The 24,538-nt window shown below is 38.7% G+C and overlaps 1 protein-coding gene and 1 long non-coding RNA gene across 4 annotated transcripts in view; one reads left to right on the top strand and one right to left on the bottom strand.

Annotated features, from left to right (window-relative positions):
• EXOC4 (exocyst complex component 4) overlaps positions 1-24,538 on the bottom strand; it is an 816,004-nt gene that overhangs the window by 630,340 nt on the left and 161,126 nt on the right. The window lies entirely within an intron of this gene.
• On the top strand, positions 16,221-23,111 carry LOC309632098. Its single transcript, XR_014246726.1, has 2 exons — positions 16,221-20,736; positions 21,064-23,111. It is a non-coding gene; the product is annotated as an uncharacterized lncRNA (long non-coding RNA).

Genomic DNA, 24,538 nt, shown 5'->3' with positions numbered 1-24,538 from the left:
CAAGACCAAAAGACAACCCTCAGAATGGGAGAAAATATTTGCAAACGAATCAACGGACAAAGGATTAATCTCCAAAATATATAAACAGCTCATGCAGCTCAATATTAAACAAACAAACAACCCAATCCAAAAATGGGCAGAAGACCTAAATAGACATTTCTCCAAAGAAGACATACAGATGGCCAAGAAGCACATGAAAAGCTGCTCAACATCACTAATTATTAGAGAAATGCAAATCAAAACTACAATGAGGTGTCACCTCACACCACTTAGAATGGGCATCATCAGAAAATCTACAAACAACAAATGCTGGAGAGGGTGTGGAGAAAAGGGAACCCTCTTGCACTGTTGGTGGGAATGTAAATTGATACAGCCACTATGGAGAACAGTATGGAGGTTCCTTAACAAACTAAAAACAGAATTACCATATGATCCAGCAATCCCACTACTGGGTATATACCGAGAGAAAACCATAATTCAAAAAGACACATGGGGCTTCCCTGGTGGCGCAGTGGTTGAGAATCTGCCTGCTAATTCAGGGGACACGGGTTCAAGCCCTGGTCTGGGAAGATCCCACGTGCCGCAGAGCAACTAGGCCCGTGAGCCACAACTACTGAGCCTGCGCATCTGGAGCCTGTGCTCCGCAACAAGAGAGGCCGCGACAATGAGAAGCCCGCACACCGCGATGAAGAGCGGCCCCCGCTTGCCGCAACTAGAGAAAGCCCTTGCACAGAAACGAAGACCCAACACAGCCAAAAATAAATAAATAAATTAATAATAATAATAAAAAAAGACACACGCACCCCAATGTTCATTGCAGCACTATTTACGATAGCCAGGTCATGGAAGCAACCTAAATGCCCATCGACAGACGAATGCATAAAGAAGATGTCGTACACATATACAACGGAATATTACTCAGCCATAAAAAGGAACGAAATTGAGTCATTTGTTGAGACATGGATGGATGTAGAGACTGTCATACAGAGTGAAGCAAGTCAGAAAGGGAAAAACAAATATCGTATATTAACGCATATATGTGGAACCTAGAAAAATGGTACAGATGCAGTGGTTTGCAGGGCAGAAATTGAGACACAGATGTAGAGAACAAACGTATGGACACCAAGGGGGGAAAGCTGCGGGGGGGTGGGGATGGTGGTGTGATGAATTGGGCGATTGGGATTGACATGTATACACTGATGTGTATAAAACTGGTGACTAATAAGGAACTGCTGTATATAAAAAAAAAAAAAATCAGTGACCTTTTCTCCCATACAGATTGTGAGCTCCGTGAGGCCAGAGACACTCTTCCTCACTATCCAACATTAGCACCAAGTTTGCAGCAAACAGCAAGTGACCACCAGATAATTGAACATGTATACATTTAAAGAGCTAGAAAGTGAATGCTACCAAACTTTTCCATTTCTTCTGAGCAGAAAACTGTACCACAGAGAAAGGTTATAGTTCATTTTTCTCTCACGTATGAAATAATATAATAGCAAAAGGTAAAATACTTGAACATCTGGTGGGTAATTAAATCATCAACCATAATCAGAATAAAAACCTAAAAACTCTAGTAACACAAATATAGTAGATTTGAGAAACACAAAATGAAAGCCAAAAAAGGACAACGTATACCATAAATTTGAGCAAACATTCTCAGTACTTTCTTTAAAAAGAAATCCTCTAATGTATTTGGAGGACATGCTAAGTTTAAAGAGAAATCAAATATAAACAGAAATCCTAAAAACTACCTTTATTATGATCATTATATAATTTAATGATTCATGGGAGCTCCTCACACACATATTCCAACACAACCCCCAGCCACAAACACTCAAATCTATTTTTATTAATTTATCCTCAATTTATAGACAGGGCAGACAGGCAAATTTACATAGAGGCATAGGCTTTCAGGAGGTTGACACTAAATTAAAGAGATCTCCATTATAAACATAAGCCAAAAAAACTATCTGCTGCATTTCCTACAAGCTAAATTAAAAGGGGAGGGAGACTTCATTGTGGGGTCTCTTTTTGTACAGCATAGTGCATTCCATGTCGTACATGTTAATAACTACACACTGATTAAACAGAACTGAAAGCCACTGAACTCACATACAAAGGCTGTTTACTTCACTGGTCAGTCCTAGTCCTCTTATCAGGTTGCTAAAACTGATCTCTACGGCCTTAGTAAAGAAGGATTAGGCCAGAAGACTATCTCGTAAGGTTGGAATGATATTAGGCTTTTTTTTTTTTTTTTTAATTGGCCACAGTGCCTTCTCTCAGGAAAAAGAAGACAAAGAAGAGAAAAAGGAAAAGGGTACTGGTCTTGATTATGGGGAAAGTGTGTTTCATCATTTATGAGTCTTAATGCCACATGAGGAGTAACAGAGAATGACTCAAAGGTAATATTTATATGCGTAACAAAAGCTCTGGCCTAAAGAGGGCAGTGAGAGTCAAATTCGGGATCTTCTCATCAGAAGGCCAAACTCAGGATGGATCCATGGGCAAGTACAGACCTGCCAGTTGAGGGAGTTAAAAGGACAAGGAAGGCCCAGACCACTCTAGGTCTGACCAGTTCATATCCAGTTTGTCTGGATGCAAAAAGAAAAAAAATTTCAAAAACAATCAAGCTGATATAAGAGCACCATCCTCTTAAAACAACTGTCAAGAATAAATTGTCTCCTTTTAACAACACATGAAAACACGCTGCTTAAGATAATTCAAACACTTATGCTACCCTTAGGGATAAAAGATCAACAAGAACAAATTAAGACATAGTTTCCATACCTTGGCTATTGTGAATAACGTGGCAACCTAAGTGTCCATCAATGGAAGAATGGATAAGAAAGATGTGGTATGTATGTGTATATATCACCTGTTTTAAGTATCATTTTTTTTTTAACAGATCTTCACTGGAGTATAATTGCTTCATAATACTGTGTTAGTTTCTGTTGCACAACAAAGTGAATCAGCCATATGCATACACATGTCCCCATATCCCCTCCCTCTTGAGCCTCCCTCCCACCCTCCCTAGCCCACCCCTCTAGGTCATCGCAAAGCACCGAGCTGATCTCCCTGTGCTATGCTTCCCACTAGCTATCTATTTCACATTTGGTAGTGTTTATATGTCAATGCTACTCTCATTTCGCCCCAGCTCTCCCCTCCCCCCACCCCAGGTCCTCAGGTCCATTCTCTACATCTATGTCTTTATTCCTGCCCTGCCACTAGGTTCATCAGTACCATTTTTTTTTTTTACATTCTATATAAATGTGTCAGTATATGGTATTTATTTTTCTCTTTCTAACTTACTTCACTCTGTATGACAGACTCTAGGTCCATCCATCTCACTACAAAGAGTTCAATTTCATTTCTTTTTATGGCTGAGTAATATTCCATTGTATATATGTGCCACATCTTTTTTATCCATTCATCTGTCGATGGATATTTAGGTTGTTTCCATGTCGGCTATTGTAAATAGTGCTGCAATGAACATAAGGGTACACGTCTCTTTTTGAATTATGGTTTTCTCAGGGTATACATCCAGTAATGGGATTGCTGGGCCATATGGTAGTTCTATTTTTTAGTTTTTTAAGGAACCTCCATACTGTTCTCCATAGTGGTTGTATCAATTTACATTCCCACCAACAGTGCAGGAGGGTTCCTTTTTCACCACATCCTTTCTAGCGTTTACTGTTTGCAGATTTTTTGATGATGGCCATTCTGACCAGTGTGAAGTGATGCCATTGTTAGCCTAATAATATCTAATTTATCTGGCAACCTAGACCACTGAGAACTTAATAGGAAAGAAAAAGGGACATATCGACGGCCAAAATTTACCTGTGTTACAAAATTCAAAGTTACGAACTCAACCACTTGATGCCACTTGATGCCAGAGAGTGCTGTTTACTTATTCTACACACAATTCTAACCACCTTGCTTCCTGCCTTTGCAGTATATACCACAGTAGTTGGGCAACTCAGAAGGCAAGAGGAGCCTGTCTGAGACAGACATGATAAACAGCTAGATATGATAACCTACAACCACACAGCAAGGGAAAAAAAGACAGATGGCATGAAAAGCAGACAAGGAGATAGAAAGACATGGAAGTCTGGGTCTGATTCAAAGTGGGGGCAACACCACACCTTACTCCAAAGGTGAGAAGGTGACCACTGACACACCATAACAAGAGTCAATAAGGGGCAGGTCTGCAGAGTTCAAACAAAGCATCACTTAACCAGGTTCAAAATCATGGCCTTCAATCATCAAGAAAAGTCCCAATGTGTTCAGGATTTTGTGACAAAAGGGACTGAAGGAGTTCAGAGCACGTCACCCCAAAATATGCCACTCTGGCATATTAACTTCTTTTGAGTCAAAGGCATTAAAGAAACAGCAAATAGGGGCTTCCCTGGTGGCGCAGTGGTTGAGAATCTGCCTGCCAATGCAGGGGACACGGGTTCGATCCCTGGTCTGGGAAGATCCCACATGCCGCGGAGCAGCTGGGCCCGTGAGCCACAATTACTGAGACTGCGCGTCTGGAGCCTGTGCTCCACAGCAAGAGAGGCCGTGATGGTGAGAGGCCCGCGCACCGCGATGAAGAGTGGCCTCCGCTTGCCACAACTAGAGAAAGCCCTTGCACAGAAACGAAGACCCAACACAGCCATAAAAATAAATAAATAAATAAATAAATTAAAAAAAAAAAAAAAAAAAGAAACAGCAAATATAAGAAAAACACTTGGATCTTCCTTCTTTTTCTTAAAAGCAAGAGATGAAATTCCTATATGAAAGATATCCTCTCTATACCAGAAGGAAAGTAGCATTCTTATCATGAAGGACGAGAAGTTGAGACGCAAGGGATTCTATACAAACAGACCTTGTTAAAATAATTCTTATCGGGAATTCCCTGGCTGCCCAATGGTTAGGACTCAGCACTTTCACTGCTGGGGCCTGGGTTTGATCCCTGGTCAGGGCTCTAAGATCCCATAAGCTGTGCAGCGTGGCCGGGGGCGGGGGGAATTCTTATCTTCCTTTGGCCTCCTCACATAGTTGAGTCACTTTTCCATAATGGCCTCTCTTTGTTCAACCTAATATTAGAAAGCAAATAGGTTTTGCCATGTCTACGAGTCTTCATTTCCTTATGAGGGTTCCCTTATTGCATAAAACTAACTTTAAACAAATTTGGATGTTTTTCTCCTATAATCTGTCTCTGTCAGTTTAATGTTCAGACCCAGTCAGGGACCCTAAAGGAAAGGAAAACTTTTTCCTCCCCTACAGACCCAATTTGAGAAATGTATTATACAAACTTTTCCGTTTAAAAATGTTAAAATACAACCTTTGGTGCTTTAAACGGGTGAAATTTTGTTTTCTGAAAAATTAAGCTACATTGAAAATCAGATTCCTAAGCAGTGCTAAATAAATTGGGCATTACCAATCTTCTTTTTAAAGAAAATATGATTCAGTAGTTAGGAGTTTACTTACAATATAAAGGAATCAGTCTTCATCAGAACAAAGATAGCCATTTAAGCAGAAAAAGAATAAGGATAAAGCTTTAATTGCAAAAACAAAGAGCCATGTGGATCTGTCTATTATGACAGCACAATCCTGAGGTCTGTGAAAAGGCACCTCATTTCAGTCCTGGCACACGAGCCTTAAAAAATGGTTAAACAAGCTCAAAGCATCTTTGAAGCAACATCAATGGTGCATTGGGTTTCCGATTTTTTCTGCACTGAATTAAAAGTTAATAAATGTTCCAGGCAGTTCCTCTGCCTTCCTTAATCCACAACCCCAGCCAAACTCTAGGAAATAAAAGCAGCCAGAACCATCACTTACAGTCTAGAGGGTTTGCAAAATGACATGGTGGGGGAGCTTTGAAGTTTGTAATAATAGAAAGAGAAATATACCATGAATGCCAGAGGGGGGAGCTCAGAGCAAAGGGAAAGATCATGTTTATAATAGGCAAGAAAGGGAAATTCTGAAAACCTTCTGAGCTTTTTACACAATATCCTTTTTTCTCTTTTTTTCAGTGTTCTCTTTTGAAGGATGAGTTCCAATACCCTTTGAAATAAACAATCTTTTTCCCCCCCTTTTTTTTCTAGGTAGAGGGAAAATAAATAAAAGTACTGCTGAGGGTAATGGGTTTAAACAATGGACAGGTGTCTGAAACTCTGCTTTAGGGAAGTCTTCTGCACACAGCCTCCCCTCTCTAATCAGTTTTGTTTGCAAATGAACCTACACAGTAGGATTGGCATCTAATGATGCTGGAGGCACAGTGAAAGAATTAGCCCAAGACCATTATTTTAAAGAGGTGTTAGGCCTCCTCCAGATTCCTTTATATGTTTACTTCTAAAGACAAAATGGAATTTTAATAGGCTCTTTCCATAATTAAAGAGACTATCTTTGTGTATTCACTGCCCTTTTAACCACTAAGGAAATACAAACAAGAAAGGAGCCACTGGCCATTATCTTTTCCTAGAAACAGCTTCCAAGTATAGACAGGTTTGCATAGACAGCCAGGGTCAACCAGAGCCCTTCTTCCAGATCTGAATTGTCAGCATTCCTTTTAACTGAGCTTTTAATCCTGAACAGAGACAAAAATGGCATTAAAATAGGTACAATCAAACAATAAAGTGTTCTGACTCTACAGGGAAAGTTAAGGCTCCCAAATCAGTGCCCAAAGAAAATATTTAAAAGAAATCAGCATCTCTTTGTATCTGTTAGTTACTGCCACAATAATACTGAGTAACAAACCACCTCAAAACGTAGTAAGCTTGCTCACGTATATGCTGGTTGTCTGGGATTCAGCAAAAGACCTGGTCCAAATGCACAAGCACAGTTCAAGCCTTTGCTAGTGGTATATATCTGTGAATGTTGCATTGCCCACGGTAAGCCACATGTCTAACCCCAATATCAACGATAGCAGGAAGCATATTGGTCTCATAGAGGCAGGGCTGCCTGGTGGTGGAGCAGGCTGGGAATGAATACTTGCTGAACAATAATCCAATCTACCACATCCTCAGATTCAGGCCGCTAGACATTTTTTTGTTTACCCACACCTGGCATCCTGCTGGTATCCTGCTGTTAATGGAATACAAAGGTCTTGTCACTTACACCATCTAGGTAAAAGAGACCTTATTTTTATAAGCTTAGCATTTAGAGGACTATTAGAAAGTAAGAATTAAACATGAAAAAAAAACTTTAAAATTGGGATTATATTGTATTTCTGAGTATAAATGGACATGATTAAAAGCTTTATTAGCACCTCAGTAATCTGTTGACTAATAAATTGTCCACCTTACATCAGCATCAACTATCTTTTATTCAGTATTAACTTTGCATAGAAATAGCCTGCTAGGCAGCAAAATCACAAAGCAAAGAGAAGGCAGAAAAGATTTCCAACTTTGATAACGTAAGTAGTAGTGGTGGTATTGACAGAAACTGGCAGAGAATGGAAAGCACTTGACAGATTTTCAGCAGCTCTATGAACAAGTCTTTACAGGAAACAACATTTGAAGATAATTTTTAAAGGCTCCGATTATCCACATACATTTAAGAGTTAACTTGTCAACCACCTAACCAGTTAAATCCTACTGGAAACAAGATGTGGGGTGGAGACAGCTGGGGTAGGAGGGTAGGAGCGTGTGTTGTATGTATATATGTACACATATGTATGCATATAGCAAAACTTTATTAAAGCAATCCAAGGAACCCCAGGTTCAGATTCCACTGACAACTACTGAATGCCTACTATGTGTTCCACAGAGTATCTCAACAAATACAAATCTACGTTGTAAGGAATTATTATTATCCACATTTTACAAATGAGTAAAGTTAGCCTTGGTGAAGTTCTGTGATTTAAAGATTGCACAACTAGTTAGCCATAGAACCAAAATTTGAATATAAATCTTCTAAATAAAAGCCTGGGTCTTTCTCCCTACCACCCCATGCTAATCCAAAAAAAAAAAAAAAAAAAAAATCCTTTATTTCTTACCTTAGCAAGAAGAAAATTTCTTTTATATTCTCTTACCCTTAACTCCTAATAGTACAGGGATGTAGTAGATCAGAAATACAATTAGGCCCTTAATAGCCTTATGATCCTCCCTATGATATGTCCCACAGATTTGGACAAATATGACCAAAATTCGTAATAATCTACTAAACCTGTTACTTTAATACCAGGTATCAATCAGCTGATGAAAAGTTTCAAAAAGGGGTTAATCTCAATACCTTCAAATGTCTTGATATTCTGTTTCCTGGAATGAGTTGTAACTAAAGTAACTGAACCAACTGTTTCCCATAAGGCCTTATAAAATAAAGGCTTTGTCAAAGGAGGTGTAATATATATTTTTTGCCTTCAAAGGCCCTAGATTTCTACCTACAGTCTACAGCCTTTGCACAGTGATTCTCAACTTCATTATGGGTCCAGTCTATAAACCTATCCATCAGGGCACACAATTCCACTTAACATGCAAATGTGGCTCCAAGAGCATTGCCTCCAGTACAGGCTAATCTACGCTTACTTATGCTAAGCTACATTTAATTTATACGTATATTACTCTGGAAGAGCAGAGTATGGAGGAAAGACTGATAAAATGGATTCTTCCATCCACAAGGGTGATTAAGAAAGAAAGGAATACTAGTAAATAGATTGCAAATCTGCAGTAACTTGTCTCACTTTCAGATAATTAGTTGTGAATTTTTAAGGCAAGTGACTCACAAGGGAGGGGACAAATTTATTGTCTTCCACAATCTAATAATCCTGGCAGCTATGAAAGTTATCTATTTATTGATGGGCAACTGTAATTTATCTTCCCTAGGTAAAATGCAGTTATTTAAATGTTTCTCTCCTTTTATGAATGCTGGCCTCGGCAGCAAACATGTAAATGACTTCACAAGAACAAAAACACTCACTAAACGTCAATAAACCCCCAAAGCAAAGCTGTAAAACTGTCAGAAAATGCTGTACCAGGTCAGCAGTGGACCACCAAACTCAGGAAGAACTGTGAATTCAAGACGATTGTGATGGTAAGATACTGGCGAGGAAAGTATTCTAGCCACTGCCCTGCCGTTAAGACTGTGACCTTTAGGAAGTCACCTGACTTCTCTGAGCATCATTTTTCTCATTAAAACACAGAGGTATTTGAAAAGATTCATTCATTCAGAAACATATACTGAGCACCTAGTATTTTATAGCACTGACCTCAGAGGAGCGGATACAGCAGGGAGCAAAATGCCTGACCTCAGGGACCTTCTATTTCAGTGGGAAGATGAATCCATTAGAATCCCTCGAGCCCTAAAATTCTATTACCTTTCAAAACTTCAGGTAATAACTCATTCCAGTAAACATGATGTCCAGAAGGGCAGGAAACAAAGCACAGATAAACTTATTTATTTATTTTTTAATATATTTATTTATTTTTGGCTGTGTTGGGTCTTCGTTGCTGCGCACAGGCTTTCTCTAGTTGCGGCGACCGGGGGCTACTCTTCGTTGTGGTGCGTGGGCTTCTCATTGCGGTGGCTTCTCTTGTTGCGGAGCATAGGCTCTAGGCGTGCGGGCTCAGTAGTTGTGGCTCACAGGCTGTAGAGCGCAGGCTCAGTAGCTGTGGCGCACAGGCTTAGTTACTCCATGGCATGTGGGATCTCCCTGGACCAGGGCTCAAACCCGTGTCCCCTGCATTGGCAGGTGGATTCTTAACCACTGTGCTACCAGGGAAGTCCCGATAAACTTATTTTTAACAGTATGTCACTTAATTTCAAATAGCATAACCAATATAGTGGGAATATAAAATTGTGCAGCCAACTGGAAAACAGTTCAGCAGTTCCTCAAAAAGTTAAAAATAGACTTGCCATATGACCCAAAACTTCCAGTCCTAGGTATACTGAAATTGTAAATATACCTTCATGCAAAACCATGTACATGAATGCTCATAGCAGCATTATTCATAACAGCTAAAAAGTGGAAACAACCTAGATGTCCATCAACCGATGAACGGAAAAATCAAATGACCATATAACGGGATACTATTAGGCAATCAAAAGGTATGAAGTGCTGATACATGATATAACATGCATGAACCTTGTAAACACTACACTAAGTGAAAGAAGTCAGCCACAAAAGATCACGTATTATACTACTCCATTTATATGAAATGTCCAAAATTGATCAATCCATAGAGACAGAAAGTAGACAAAAGCTGAGAAGGAAGAATGGAAATGACTACTAATGGTGGGTTACTGCCAATGACCAAGTTCCCTTTGGGGATGATGAACAATGTTCTGAAATTAGGTAGCGATAACAGATACACAACCTTATGAGTATACTAAAAATTACTGAATTTACACTTCAAAATGGTGAATTTTACGGTATGTGAAATATATCTCAATTTTTTAGTCTGGAAAATTTTTTTAATTATGGAAAACATATTGGGCTCAATATCTAATAAAATCACTTACCTTAGCAAAACTAGGAAAATGGCTTATTGAAATAGAAAGTAGAAGATTTGCTTTAAAAATACTTAGTGAAATATTTTAAATATTCAGATTATGATTTCAAAGTAAATTTTACACTTGGTCATTATTTTAGATCCAAGGCAAAAACACTGTTAAAGTAGATTCAAAGACATGAAAAGTCATGTTTCTATCAATTCTTTCTCTAATATTCTAAGACTCCATTGTTCCAGTACCCTTGCACCAACTAAATCAATATATTTTTTCTTTCTCCTTCATCACTGTTCTTCTTAATCCATACTATTAATTACCTCAATCCCCATTCCCAAGTCGTCTCTGTCTTGGTTCATACATTCCCTGCCTCTTCAGACTTTCCAAGGCATCAATAGTTCTACCATCCCCCTTAATCAGCTTTTGACTCATATCAAGTCAGGGTTCTCAGATACACACATCTGTATAACATTCATAAGGTAACTTTTGGTTAGTGAAGAGGAGGAAAACACAAAAATTAAGAAGATATTCATTGTAAGCAATTTTATCAAAATTAACTTTAAATCCTGGTATAACCCAATTCAGAACTAAATATACACAACAAGCACCAATAAAATGGTTGTGGAGTAACAAGAAAACACACTTATGTAGAATGTAGCTGAAGGAACCTGGAAGTTATGTTAAACAAGTCTTAAAGCCACAACTATTAAATCACTTTCCTGATTTATAATTTCTACAGCAGCAAATTTCTGAACATTAAGTTTGTGCATACTTAGGCAAACCTATAGAAGCTTCAGGGATTTTTAGAAGAACCATATGAGTGCCTACGTAATAAATATAAAATATTAGCACAGAGTACTATTTGTTCTGAGTTGCTTCTTCCTAAGGTATGTACTCCAGTTCGTGGCACAGGCTATGGCTGCTTAGAATAACAAATGGCATTTAGATGTCAATGAAGAACAAAGTCAAGGGTGAAGGACATGTTAGTAATTCTCTGAGAAGTCCCAGAGGGAGAAACTCCCTAAAGCTCAGTTTGGTTGGCCCTGACCAGAAACTCACCTGCGGTCGAGAAATTTACATTCTACTACACAAGACTACAGAAGGCATAGCTGCTCCTCACATCAGACCAGGAATTAAAATTGGAAATTTTTAAATTAGGACATTCTCTGTGCTGAGGTTTAATAATCCGTAGACATACAAATCACTGTCAAGTATGATCCAGCAATTCTGAGTACTGCATTTTAAACTTCCATTAGGCTGGAGCACTTTCACCATGATCCTATCAGTCATAAGTTGAGAAGTTAAATACCCTATTTCTCAAACTCTTGAAAGCATCACAGACTGAAAGCAAATAATCTGCAAACACAAGGTGGTTATGTCTCTCATCCTTTTCTGTAGTAAGGAAATTGATTCTCTCCTCAAAATCTACCAACTGATTTTTCTCTTTCTTTTAATCAGGATTATTAAAGGTAGTATAATTTCTCTACCCGGGAATCTCAATCTGAAAGGAGGAAAAGCCGAACACTGTATCCCCACGGTGTGTATGTGTGTACTGCCCTCACCCCTCATCCACCAGAAACACAGTAAGAAAATATATGGCCACCAGCCTTTTGAACCCTAATCTCTACCATGGCAATCGATGGAGAGGACTGGCCAAGAGAGTCCCCTAAGGCAAGATCCTAATTTCCAGAGTTCAGTGGTTCAACCTTCCTACGCCACCCCCATGTTCTCCTGCACCCTAACCCACATGTAACCACTAGATGGCAAAATGAGGTTGAAGAGTAACTGACACAAACTAATCCCAGATACAAAATGTTGTTTTCCCTTTTGATTAGATGTTAAAATTCCTTCTCCCGCAAAAATTAAAGCAAAAGTCCATTTCCACTCTACTTCCTGTTTTGTGAACAGCAGGTGATTAACCACAATGTTTTGCGTGCTGTAAGATAATAGTTTCCAATTATGTCAAAATGTCAGGGCTGTTGATGAAAATGCATAGAGGTGAGCAAAATGCCTGAGACTTAGCATACAGAGAGTGAACAAAATAGTGACATAGTAGGGGGGAGCCTCATCCTACTGAGGGAGGCACTCCATGGATAAGCCTAGCCTGGAAAGTTGGCTAGAAAAACAATTACTCCTTATCCCAACCAAAACGTTCCTTGGCTTATGAGGCATCCGATACACAATCCAAGTTCATGACCCACAAGAACTGATTATCCTGAAAGAATGAAAGAACTCACCTCATCACCTCTGCTGTGCCTCAAGGAGCACGGAGAGGCACAGCGGGGTGCAGGGGGTTCTTTGGAGTGTGTGGAGCACTAGGCGGAGTTTAGGGCCATCTTTTCAAAATGAACCCAACCACTCGTTAGCAGAAAGGGCAGAGACCCACACCATGGACCACACTGTCAATATGAAATGCTCAGTTCCCTGTGTTGCTTTAAGAGAGGAAACGTCTGAAGTTTACCAAGAAGCTGACATCAAAAATGTGCATGAAAGTCAATCTGGACTGAATGACATGAGTGCAATAATTCAGTTCAATAATAAGAACCTCTATATTACATAAGGAAGCTGATGATGGCAGCCACTTGTTTAAGGCAGGAAACAAACACAATTAACAGTTCTTTCTTCATCATGTGTACACAAATACTGTCTTTAGAATTGCCTTTGGCAAGGCAATGATAGCAAGTCAAAGTTAACGGTTTCCACAATTTCTATAAAGTATTTCTGAAAGAAAGGCAAAGGGAACCAAGTATTTTTCATTTTCCACGGGAAAAGTAGCAGAAAATTGAGCCATGTAAATAAACTTACCATAAACATCCAAACAGATACTATTATTATCCCACACTTCATAAGCAACAGTTATTTGCATGTAATTAATTTGCTTACTTCTGGTGCCTCAGACAATGTAATATGCTTATCAGCTTCGTTTCTAAACAATAAGGGTTTAACTCTTCCTTTTACATTTATAAGAAAATATTTATCTTGCTCTTTCCTTGACAGATTCACAGCCATCTGCAGGCATAACACACGGAACTGCTTCTGTGGCGGTTACAGACATAACCCCCAACTGGGGCATGATGTCACCAACTTTAAAGTAAATGTGGAATTAACCAAGGTTGAATTCATTTAACAACTCTACTATCCAGGCAGGCATGTTGACCAGTGATATGTTCTGTGTGAAAAGCGTTACCAGAAACAGAAAAAACATCTAAGGGAAAGGGGCAGGGGAGGGGCACAATCAACACTAAACCCAACTACTAAATCCTGTCCTCCAGGGAAAGGGCAACTCCCTACCAATGTCCCCCAGTCCTCTGCAGCTTTCATGGCTGCTCAGCTCACTATCTTCAAAGCCTTTCTCCCTAGAGACCCATAACTAGAATCCATGGAGCACATTCCCCTCCCCCAAAGGGTACCATGACAGTGTGTTGCCCCACTCCTGAGCTCTGGCCTTGGGACAACAGCATTGCTTCCTACACCGGAACTGCTGCCACCACTGACTTAGTTTGCAGCTGTGAGAACTCCTCTAACCTTGTCTGTGCATTGGCCAACCTAATTACTAGAAGCTTAGTTCCCCAAGAATTTTGGTAGTCATCTGCCAGGTCATGGGTTCAAGATGATAAATGCCCCACCTACTGATCCCTCCCTTATTCTTCTCTTTTCTTGTTTTAAGGTTAGCTTCTGACAGAAGATAAGAAATAAGAGTCAAGGTGATCGCATTTTTTATGGAGTATTGACTGACTATATTCATAGTGCTAAACCTTACATCAAATATACAATATTCTAAGAGCCAAAAAATGATGTTACTTATAATACTTCTGGCATATCTCTGTATGAGTACTACTTGTAGAGTGCAGGGTTATGCAAATAAATAATAAATATCCATTCATTCAATAATGACTAAGTGCCTACTATGTCCAAGGACAGTGCTAGGTACAAGGTACATAGTGAAAATAAGGTAATCACATGGTTCTCATTTTCAATGAACTTAATATCTAGCAGAGAAGAAACTGACAAATGTATACAAATGTGTACACATGTACACACATGTATGAGTGCACACATGCACATGTGCACATACACACACACAATTTCAAAATGAGCAAAATGATGTAAAGGTAGGATAAAGAGTGCTATAATATAGGAAAACTATGGATGGCTTATCTTAGACAAGAAAAAAAGATAAGATAGAATATCTAAGCCAGTATTAGTTTTTACCTGTTGTTCCACTCCTCTGTATTATGAAGTCTCCAGAACAATTTTAGAATTAATCTCTAGAAGAATTCTCACTTCAAAGAAAATTACTTAGCTCCTCCTTGGGTTATTCCATTTGTTCTATTACTTTCCCTAATGATATTTTCAAAATAAGACTAATTAGTTCCTTTTATTTGAAAAATGTAAGCATTTCCCACAATTTCTTTAGTAAGAAAGATAAAGCTTCACATATTTCTCTAAAATTGTTTCTAACTACAGATTTTTTTATTTCTATCATTATAAGGAATGAGATTCCTAGTTTTTTTTTTAATTGCTCCTAAGTCCCCAGGGGACTTTCCACCAATGAACACTTTAATCATCTTTCTCTAAGTTGAATGTCATTCTGAACTGGGTCATTTTGAAGAACTGCATAAGCCAGTAAAACATACAACCTATATATAACCTCCATGTTAAGAAAATGCGGTTCTAAAATCAGCCCAATGCAGTTTAACTATAATTTTACTGGCTTCCATCTAATTTAAGCATCATTTTATTATGTAATACTAGCTATAGGCAACACAGAGCTCTTATATTGGGTAACCTTTTTATTATGCAATGCAAGCTGTATAAGTACCCTTCTTATTACATAATGTAAGCTATAGGGAACACAGAGTTCTTATATTAAGTACCCTTTTTTAGTATATAACACAAACTATATAAGCACCCTTTTATACACAATGCAAACTATAGAGAACACAGAACCTCTAAGACCAACCTTAAATATGGAAATGTTCAATTCACCCCAGGTAAGGGTGACTTAGTTATCTCAGGAGAGCAAATAACTTCACCAAGTTGTTTTTGTTTTTGACCTCAGAGCTGAGCTTCTGTTTTGACTTGCTTTCAGTTTTGCATACATCAATGTAATTCCTGCCACCTACTTTATTTAATGAAGAAAGGCATACGTGGCCCGACTGCCTGGCCTGCTTACAGGGCTCAGAGGCACAGGCAAAAACGATAAGTCCAGAAGCATGAGTCAGGACCTTAGCATCAGTCACAGTCAGTTACTTCCAAAAAAATGAAATTTTTAAATGGCCTTAAGTAAGGCTATCAAGCAACAGATAAAGATCACCTCATGTAAGTTGCACATAGTACTTATTTCTTACTTCTGCCTAATATTATAGGTCGTCATTTACATGTCCATCTCCATCAGTAAATTAAAAACTGACTGAAGGCAACGATCATATTTCTTCATCTCACATCTCTAAAGTATCCTGAAAAAAATATTCAATGACTATTCAATAAATTAAGGAATATAATTGGCCTTTGAAAATGAACTATGTAGACATGAGGGGAGAAAAAGAAAGGAGTAGTTAAGGAATTTTTTTTTTAAATGTTTAAGTACCATATTTATTGGGCTCTCATTTCAGCTCTCTAGCTGAAAGTAACAGAAATCAACTCAAAATATCTTAAACAAATAAGAGAGGAATTTATCATATAAATTTAGAGGTGTCTCCTGCACCTCTAAGGGGGAGAGGGGAGGGGAGGGGAGGGGGGACTGAGGAAAGGAAAAGCACTTGATGACATTAAAATTTAAAAAAAAAGACTGGAAGCAGCCTATTTCCCGTGGGTCCTCTGAGGTAAACCCAGCCCTGGCCAACCCCTTGACTGCAGCCTGGTAAGACACCCTGACAGAGTAGCCAGCTAAGCTGCCAGGACTGCGGACCCACAGAAACCGGCAGATAATAAATGTGTGTGCTGCTTCACATCACTAAGTTTGTGGTAATTTGTAAGGCAGCCAGAGAAAACCAATACAATAGGTCTGGGTTGGGGCCTGAGACCTGAGACTCCCCACTCTGAATAGCAGTAGTACTCATCTGACACCAACATATGCTGTCCTCCATTTGGGTTGACCTTTCAAGTTGCTCTTGCCCCAATCAGACTACAAGATTCTTAAAACACCAACCGTGTTCACCAAGGCTCCCAGGACAGTACTCAATAAACACTTGAGTATTGGCTGTGTCTGATCATGCCACTGTATCCTTCTTGGTATCAGTCATTCAGACTTTAGTTTCCTTTTTAAATCTGCTTCACATCAAAACACCTTAGACAGGTGGTAAATTTCTTTACTGTTGGTTCTTAGAACTTACTTTAAAAAAAAAAATTAACTGATATATAACTCATATTATATATTATATTACTTTGAGGTGTACAATACGACTGACTCTCTCTCTCTCTCTCTATATATATATATATATAAAGAAAATCACCACAGTACGTCTACTTAACATCCACCACCACACAGTTACAATTTTTGTGTCTGTGATGAGAAATTTTAAGATCTACTCTCTTAACAACTTTAAAATATACAATACAGTATTATTAGCTACATACTCCCACGCTGTACGTTATATCCCAAGACTTATTTACTTTATAATCGGAAGATTGTACTTTTTGACCATCTCACCTATAAAACCTAATTCTTTCAATGATGAATACCAACTTGAAAAACTGGAGAATTTCAAACTTGCCTCTGTAAGTAAGCCTTTTATCTGTTCTATGCTATGAGCCTCCTTTCCTGTTGTTTCTTGGCATTTTCCCAGTTCTACTGACCATACATCAGCTCATCTGTCCCTGTACTGTTATTCCATAATCACCAACATTTTCACTAGATGATTCCTCTGATGTCCCTCAAATTAAAACCTCCTTGTAATTTTCTTGAAGTCACTACCCTACCTTCTTTAATTCTGCCTAGACATCCTGCTACTTGAAATGAGTTATTCAGGAGTCTCTTCTGTCTCTTCTTCTGCCCAACACTCCTTGAATTCACTCATACCAGGAAGATTATATTGAACCACTTTCCATATTGAATATCACTTCTAAACATAGTCAAGGATGACCTTTTCTCAACACTGAAAACATCTATCATCCTTACAGTACTTCCCCATAAGTGTTCATTCTTGTTTCATTTTTAATTAAAATTTTAAAAGCTTCTCATGTATGAGGGCTTTATCTAATCCCATATCCTACCTAAGAGTTTGCTATAAAATAGCTAGGCAATCAATTACAATGGTCTCCCAGCCCCAGAGTATATTCACCTTATATCTAACAATAATCATAGTAAACCTAACAGTAGTTTTAGGTAGTGAGTACATATCGTGATTCAAAGTAGGATAAAAGAAAATGTAGAATCCCAGGAGTGATGGCTATAACAGAAGTTCAGGAAGTGGATCACACATATTTAGAAAAGTTTTAACCAAAGATTCTGTTGTGGCTCCTTGAAGATTGTAGCCTCCATCCTTACCCCAAAAGAATCAATGTATGGACCCATTTTTTCTCACCAGGGCTTCACCAACTTGTGTAAATTTTAGATATTCTTCTCAGTAATTTCTAACACGTTTTTCAAGAATACTGACTTTAATTCAATAGTATCTTTGCAGTACGACATGAAAGTAAGAGACAGATTATTCAGTGTTCTCTAGAAACCAACACACAAACAAAGCAAGCAAAAAGAGCTAACTGGCCAACCTTATGCTCCAAGATACTTTTCCATTCCTTTCACATTCAGATCAAGCAAGAGAAACTACAGTAATCAATACTAACATTCTAGACACTAATGTACCACATCAAAAAAAAATGTTGAGTTTGGGATCCTACAAGATTACAGCCTATAGCTTATATAATGTTAAACACTGAGCCAAGAAAGAAACCAATACATGAATTCTGTGTGAATTAGTTGTCCCTTGTCCTGGACTTCATGGTACATGTGATGACATTCTCTCCATGAAATGAGTAAAACTGATAAAACTACTAAAAGGAGATGAAAGGGGGGTGAGAAAAGTTAGGAAACAAGAATTCGTAATAAAAATGGGAAAAATTTAGTTAGTAATAGTATAGGCTTCACTCAAAATCAAAAATTCACCTCTCGATTGATGCCAGTGAAAAGAAAATCAGGCAAAAACTGGAAATGTATTTAAAACATTCATGTATCACATGTGCAATCCACAAATAAATTTAAAACTCCTCGGTTTTTATTTCAAAGAAGTTAATTCACTCTAAAATGAAAATTTTTTTTTGACTATCTCCATTATCTTTATTTTTATTTTTTTTAACATCTTTATTGAAGTATAATTGCTTTACAATGGTGTGTTAGTTTCTGCTTTATAACAAAGTGAATCAGTTATACATATACATATGTTCCCATATCTCTTCCCTCTTGCATCTCCCTCCCTCCCACCCTCCCTATCCCACCCCTCTAGGTAGTCACAAAGCACCGAGCTGATCTCCCTGTGCTATGCGGCTGCTTCCCACTAGCTATCTATTTTACATTTGGTAGTGTATATATGTCCATGACACTCTCTCACCCTGTCACATCTCACCCCTCCCCCTCCCCATATCCTCAAGTCCATTCTCTAGTAGGTCTGTGTCTTTATTCCCATCTTGCCACTAGGTTCTTCATGGCCTTTTTTTTTTTTTCCCCTTAGATTCCATACATATGTGTTAGCATACTGTATTTGTTTTTCTCTTTCTGACTTACTTCACTCTGTATGACAGACTCTAACTCCATCCACCTCATTACAAATACCTCCATTTCATTTCTTTTTATGGCTGAGTAATATTCCATCGTATATATGTGCCACATCTTCTTTATCCATTCATCCGATGATGGACACTTAGGTTGCTTCCATGTCCTGGCTATTGTAAATAGAGCTGCAATGAACATTTTGGTACATGACTCTTTTTGACCTATGGTTTTCTCAGGGTCTATGCCCAGTAGTGGGATTGCTGGGTCGTATGGTAGTTCTATTTGTAGTTTTTTAAGGAACCTCCATACTGTTCTCCATAGTGGCTGTATCAATTTACATTCCCACCAACAGTGCAAGAGTGTTCCCTTTTCTCCACACCCTCTCCAGCATTTATTGTTTCTAGATTTTTTTTTTTTTTTTTTTTAATGTTATTCTTGTCTGCTTACATTCTTTTTATTTATGTATGTATGTATGTATGTATGGCTGTGTTGGGTCTTCGTTTCTGTGCGAGGGCTTTCTCTAGTTGTGGCAAGTGGGGGGCCACTCTTCATCGCGGTGCGCGGGCCTCTCACTATTGCGGCCTCTCGTTGCGGAGCACAGGCTCCAGACGCGCAGGCTCAGTAATTGTGGCTCACGGGCCTAGTTGCTCCGCGGCATGTGGGATCCTCCCAGACCAGGGCTCGAACCCGTGTCCCCTGCATTGGCAGGCAGACTCTCAACCACTGCGCCACCAGGGAAGCCCTGTTTCTAGATTTTTTGATGATGGCCATTCTGACCTGTGTGAGATGATATCTCATTGTAGTTTTGATTTGCATTTCTCTAATGATTAATGATGTTGAGCATTCTTTCATGTGTCTGTTGGCAATCTGTATATCTTCTTTGGAGAAATGTCTATTTAGGTCTTCTGCCCATTTTTGGATTGGGTTGTTCGTTTTTTTGTTATTGAGCTGCATGAGCTGCTTGTAAATCTTGGAGATTAATCCTTTGTCAGTTGCTTCATTTGCAAATATTTTCTCCCATTCTGAGGGTTGTCTTTTCGTCTTGTTTATGGTTTCCTTTGCTGTGCAAAAGCTTTTAAGTTTCATTAGGTCCCATTTGTTTATTTGTGTTTTTATTTCCATTTCTCTAGGAGCTGGGTCAAAAAGAATCTTGCTGTGATTTACGTCATAGAGTGTTCTGCCTATGTTTTCCTCTAAGAGTTTGATAGTGTCTGGCCTTACACTTAGGTCTTTAATCCATTTTGAGTTTATAAAATGAAATTTTAAGTGAGAGTAAAAACACACGGAGCCCAAAGGTACTGGTACTGGTTAAGATAGGCTGGTTGAGCATGACTGCAAGTAATGGGAGATATAATTGATGAAACCATGATGTTAATGTTAAAAATAAAGAGGCAGAAAAAATGCAGCAACTATGGCATGGATGTTTCCCAACTGTCTTAGATCTTTGGCTCTTTTCTGGCTGCAATGGACATCCAATCTAGCTTGGCCTCCTGGTCACTACTTGTTTTTCTGCTCTTAACTACAAACCAGATCTTCTTACCCCACCAACCTTTTGATCATAAAATCTTTTCAACACCTTCAGTGTTAAAAAGGTTTTTAGGGCTTCCCTGGTGGCACAGTGGTTGAGAACCTGCCTGCCAATGCAGGGGACACGGGTTCGAGCCCTGGTCTGGGAAGATCCCACATGCCGCGGAGCAACTAAGCCCGTGAGCCACAACTACTGAGCCTGCGCGTCTGGAGCCTGTGCTCCGCAACGAGAGGCCGCGATAGTGAGAGGCCTGCGCACCGCGATGAAGAGTGGCCCCCGCTTGCCGCAACTGGAGAAAGCCCTCGCACAGAAACGAAGACCCAACACAGCCACAAATAATAATAATAAAAAATAATAATAATCAGTGTTTTTAAAAAAAAAAAAAAAAAAGGTTTTTAGCTGACATGCAGTCAGACCTTCCATCTTCACATCCTGCCCCCTCTCTCTCTCTGAATCCTTCCCCTGACAGGAAACTCCCTCTCTCCCAAAATAGTGTATTACAATATTGGATGGCTTATTATTGGTAAGCACTTTTACTGGGCAGGAATCTTACATCAACTCTTTAGCCTGAGTTTAGTCCTCTAATAAAATAGAATTAAAAGAATTACTGGGCTTCCCTGGTGGCGCAGTGGTTGAGAATCTGCCTGCCATTGCAGGGGACAAGGGTTCGAGCCCTGGTCTGGGAAGATCCCACATGCCGCGGAGCAACTAAGCCCGTGCGCCACGACTACTGAACCTGCGCGTCTGGAGCCTGTGCTCTGCAACAAGAGAGGCCGCGATAGTGAGAGGCCCGCGCACCGCAATGAAGAGTGGCCCCCGCCCGCCGCAACTAGAGAAAGCCCTCGTACAGCAACAAAGACCCAACGCAGCCAAAAATAAATAAATAAATAAATAAATAAATAAATAAATAAATAAATAATTTTTTAAAAATTACTTATCTATATGGGAACTGTTCAAACGTTTAAAAGGAAATGACTGTCTCCACCAAATCTTTCATTTGCAGCCCTGTGAATCCCTTCCCTTATATTACACACTGTGTATGCTTTTCTTCAATCTCAGCTTCCAAAGCATAAAAATCACACATTCGCAAAGGCCTCGTCATTCATACTGTCTAAATTCAAGTGAGCTCTCAGTGTGACCAGACGATGCATTTAGTCACCTGCCTTTTATATCTTCACTCATACAAAGATGTTCCCAAGGCTCTTCCTCTCTAATAGCCCACAGCACTGCCTCCAACAGCGCAGGACCCCGCTGACTCCACGGAGGGCACTGACCACCCCGCTCACCCCATGGAGGGCACTGACCATGCACTACCATCATTCCTCCTCCCCTCCAACACTGGCTTCTGCTCCCTCTCTCCATCCCTCCCTCTTTAAAAACTGAACACTGCCAACCTTTCAGAGTCTTCCAGATTGGTTTTCCTCAATTTTTTCCTCTCAAATATCTGGGAGAGGAGGGGCCATGAGGAAATACTTAACATTCATGGACCATGAGTTAGGTGCTTTGCGTGCACTTTGTACACACTTTCCTCAACCATTCCATCTTTTTGAAGGTTTTCCCATAAGGTGTCTCCATGCTGAATAAAGTCGCTCCTTTTAAAATTAAGGTATATTATTCATGCATCTACCATATGCAAAATACTGTGGTTGGCAGTGGTATAAAGATGAATAACCCATTATTCCCTCACCCAAAGGATCTTACGAGTTAGAAAGAGAAAGAGCCATATATGCAAATAATATAATGTTTTTAACAAAGGAGAAAGGAGAGAAGATATGAATAAAGTAGCAGTCACTCTCGAGTTTCTAAATCAGAACAGTGTTGCTGCAGTGGCAGTTAGAAATTCCAAGCTGTTCACATGAATCATGGTCAAGTACTGTATCAAGCTTGATGCACAGGCTAAATAAAGTTCTTTGATCCATCTTTCCTTTTAAGCTATTGCCTTACTGCTCTCCTTCAATTCACTGGCAACCTTCTTAATGTGTTTTACTCTATCTCACATACCACATACTGGCTTCCCTTCTACAATTTAAATTTGAACCTCACTTCTAAAGTCAAAACTCCATCCTCTGAGAATATTAATGAGCTGATTACCAAATAAAAGGTTTTGTTGTTTTTATACAACAAGACCACATTCCCTCCCTTTTGGCAACATCTGACATTGTTGACAACCCTTACTTGGTATCTATACTAATATATGACTCTTCAACTTATACCTTTTCGACCAATCTTTATTTCCTGTTTCTCTTATCTCACCAAAATGGAAGCATGAACCAAAGCATTCCTGGGATTTCCATTTTCTTATTCTTCCTCAGAAGAATTTTCTGCTCTCACCACATCAACTATCCTTTCGCTATAGTTGCCTGTATATACAAATATAGAGAGATACAGGTTTTATATATATATATATATATATATATATATACACAAAAATAAAGAAAATGTAACAGACACCTATGTATCTACCATGCTTTAACAAATGCTAATATTTGCCTTACTTGTGTCATGCCTTTCTTTTTTTTCATTATTTAAGAGGTAAAATGATAAAAATATATAGCTAAAGTCCACTCTCCCATCTCTTCCCATTTTTTATACTTTGATTATACATATATGTATTGAGAAACAATACATACTAATGTTCTGTATGCTTAAAAAACTTGTACACAATGTTCATAGCAGCATTCAAAATAGCCAGAAAGTGGAAATACTCCAAACGCCCATCAAGAGATGAATGGATAAAATGCGGCATATCCATACAATGGAACAGTATTTGCAATTAAAAGAAATGAAGGACTGATACATGCTACACCATGGTTGAACCTTGAAAACATGTTCTATCTGAAAGAAGCCAGTCACACACCATACAACTCCATTTACATGAAATGTCCAGAACAGACAAATCTATAAAGACAGAAAGTAGATTAATGTTGCCTAGGACTGGAGAAGATGGGAGACTTGTTGGGGGGGGGGGGGGGGGGACTGGCAGCTAAGGGTTTCTTTTAAGGGTAATGAAAATGCTCTAAAATTGATTGTAGTGATAGATGCACAACTCTGAATATACTAAAAGCCATTAAACTTTAAATAGGTGAATTGGATGATATGTACATTAGTATCTTAATATGGCTGGTTTATCATTATATACATAAACACAGTATACATATATTAGGTTACAATTATATTACATACATTACATCTACTTATAATAGTTATATTATATTACACATATATATTATAGTCTCTTAAAACTTATTCGCTTAGTACTATATTTATTTAAACTTAGTACAACTAGTTTATCTTAACTGCTCCAGTGCATGGGGAGATAAATTACACTACATTTATCACCTCCTGTACTTTTTTTTCTATTTCAAGTATTGCTACAATGAATATCCTTGTACATGTCTCCTTGTTTTACACGTGACAACTTTCTGAACCCTAAAAGTAGAATGGCTGAGTTGCGAAATACGCACATCTTCAACTGTACCAGGTATTTCCAAATTGATCACTAAAAATAAAACAGCAATTTATTCCCAGCAGTCATATACAAGAGTTTCTGTTTCTTCCCATCCTTGCCAGCACTCGGTGTTAGCAAGCTTATTAGGTTTTGCCAATCAATAGGTGTAAAATGGAATCTCACCAGGGTTTTACTTTTCATTTCCCTGATTATTAGTAAAGTTGAGCATCTTTCCTAATTGGCCATTCAGTCTTCTTCCTCTGTGAATTGCCTAGTCATATCCTTTGCCCATTTTCTATTGAGCAGTTTGTCTTTTTCTTATTGATTTGTATGACTGCTGCTGAACTCTGGATACTTATCTTTCATCACATAGAAGAGTTGCAAATATATATTCCCATTCTATGGTCTGTCCTTTCAT

The sequence above is a fragment of the Balaenoptera borealis genome (assembly GCF_965194805.1).
Source record: "Balaenoptera borealis genome assembly, chromosome: 7".
Classification (NCBI taxonomy): Eukaryota; Metazoa; Chordata; class Mammalia; order Artiodactyla; family Balaenopteridae; genus Balaenoptera; species Balaenoptera borealis.
The sequence above is the reverse complement of the archived record's forward strand: the minus strand, read 5'-3'. Positions and strand labels throughout refer to the sequence as shown.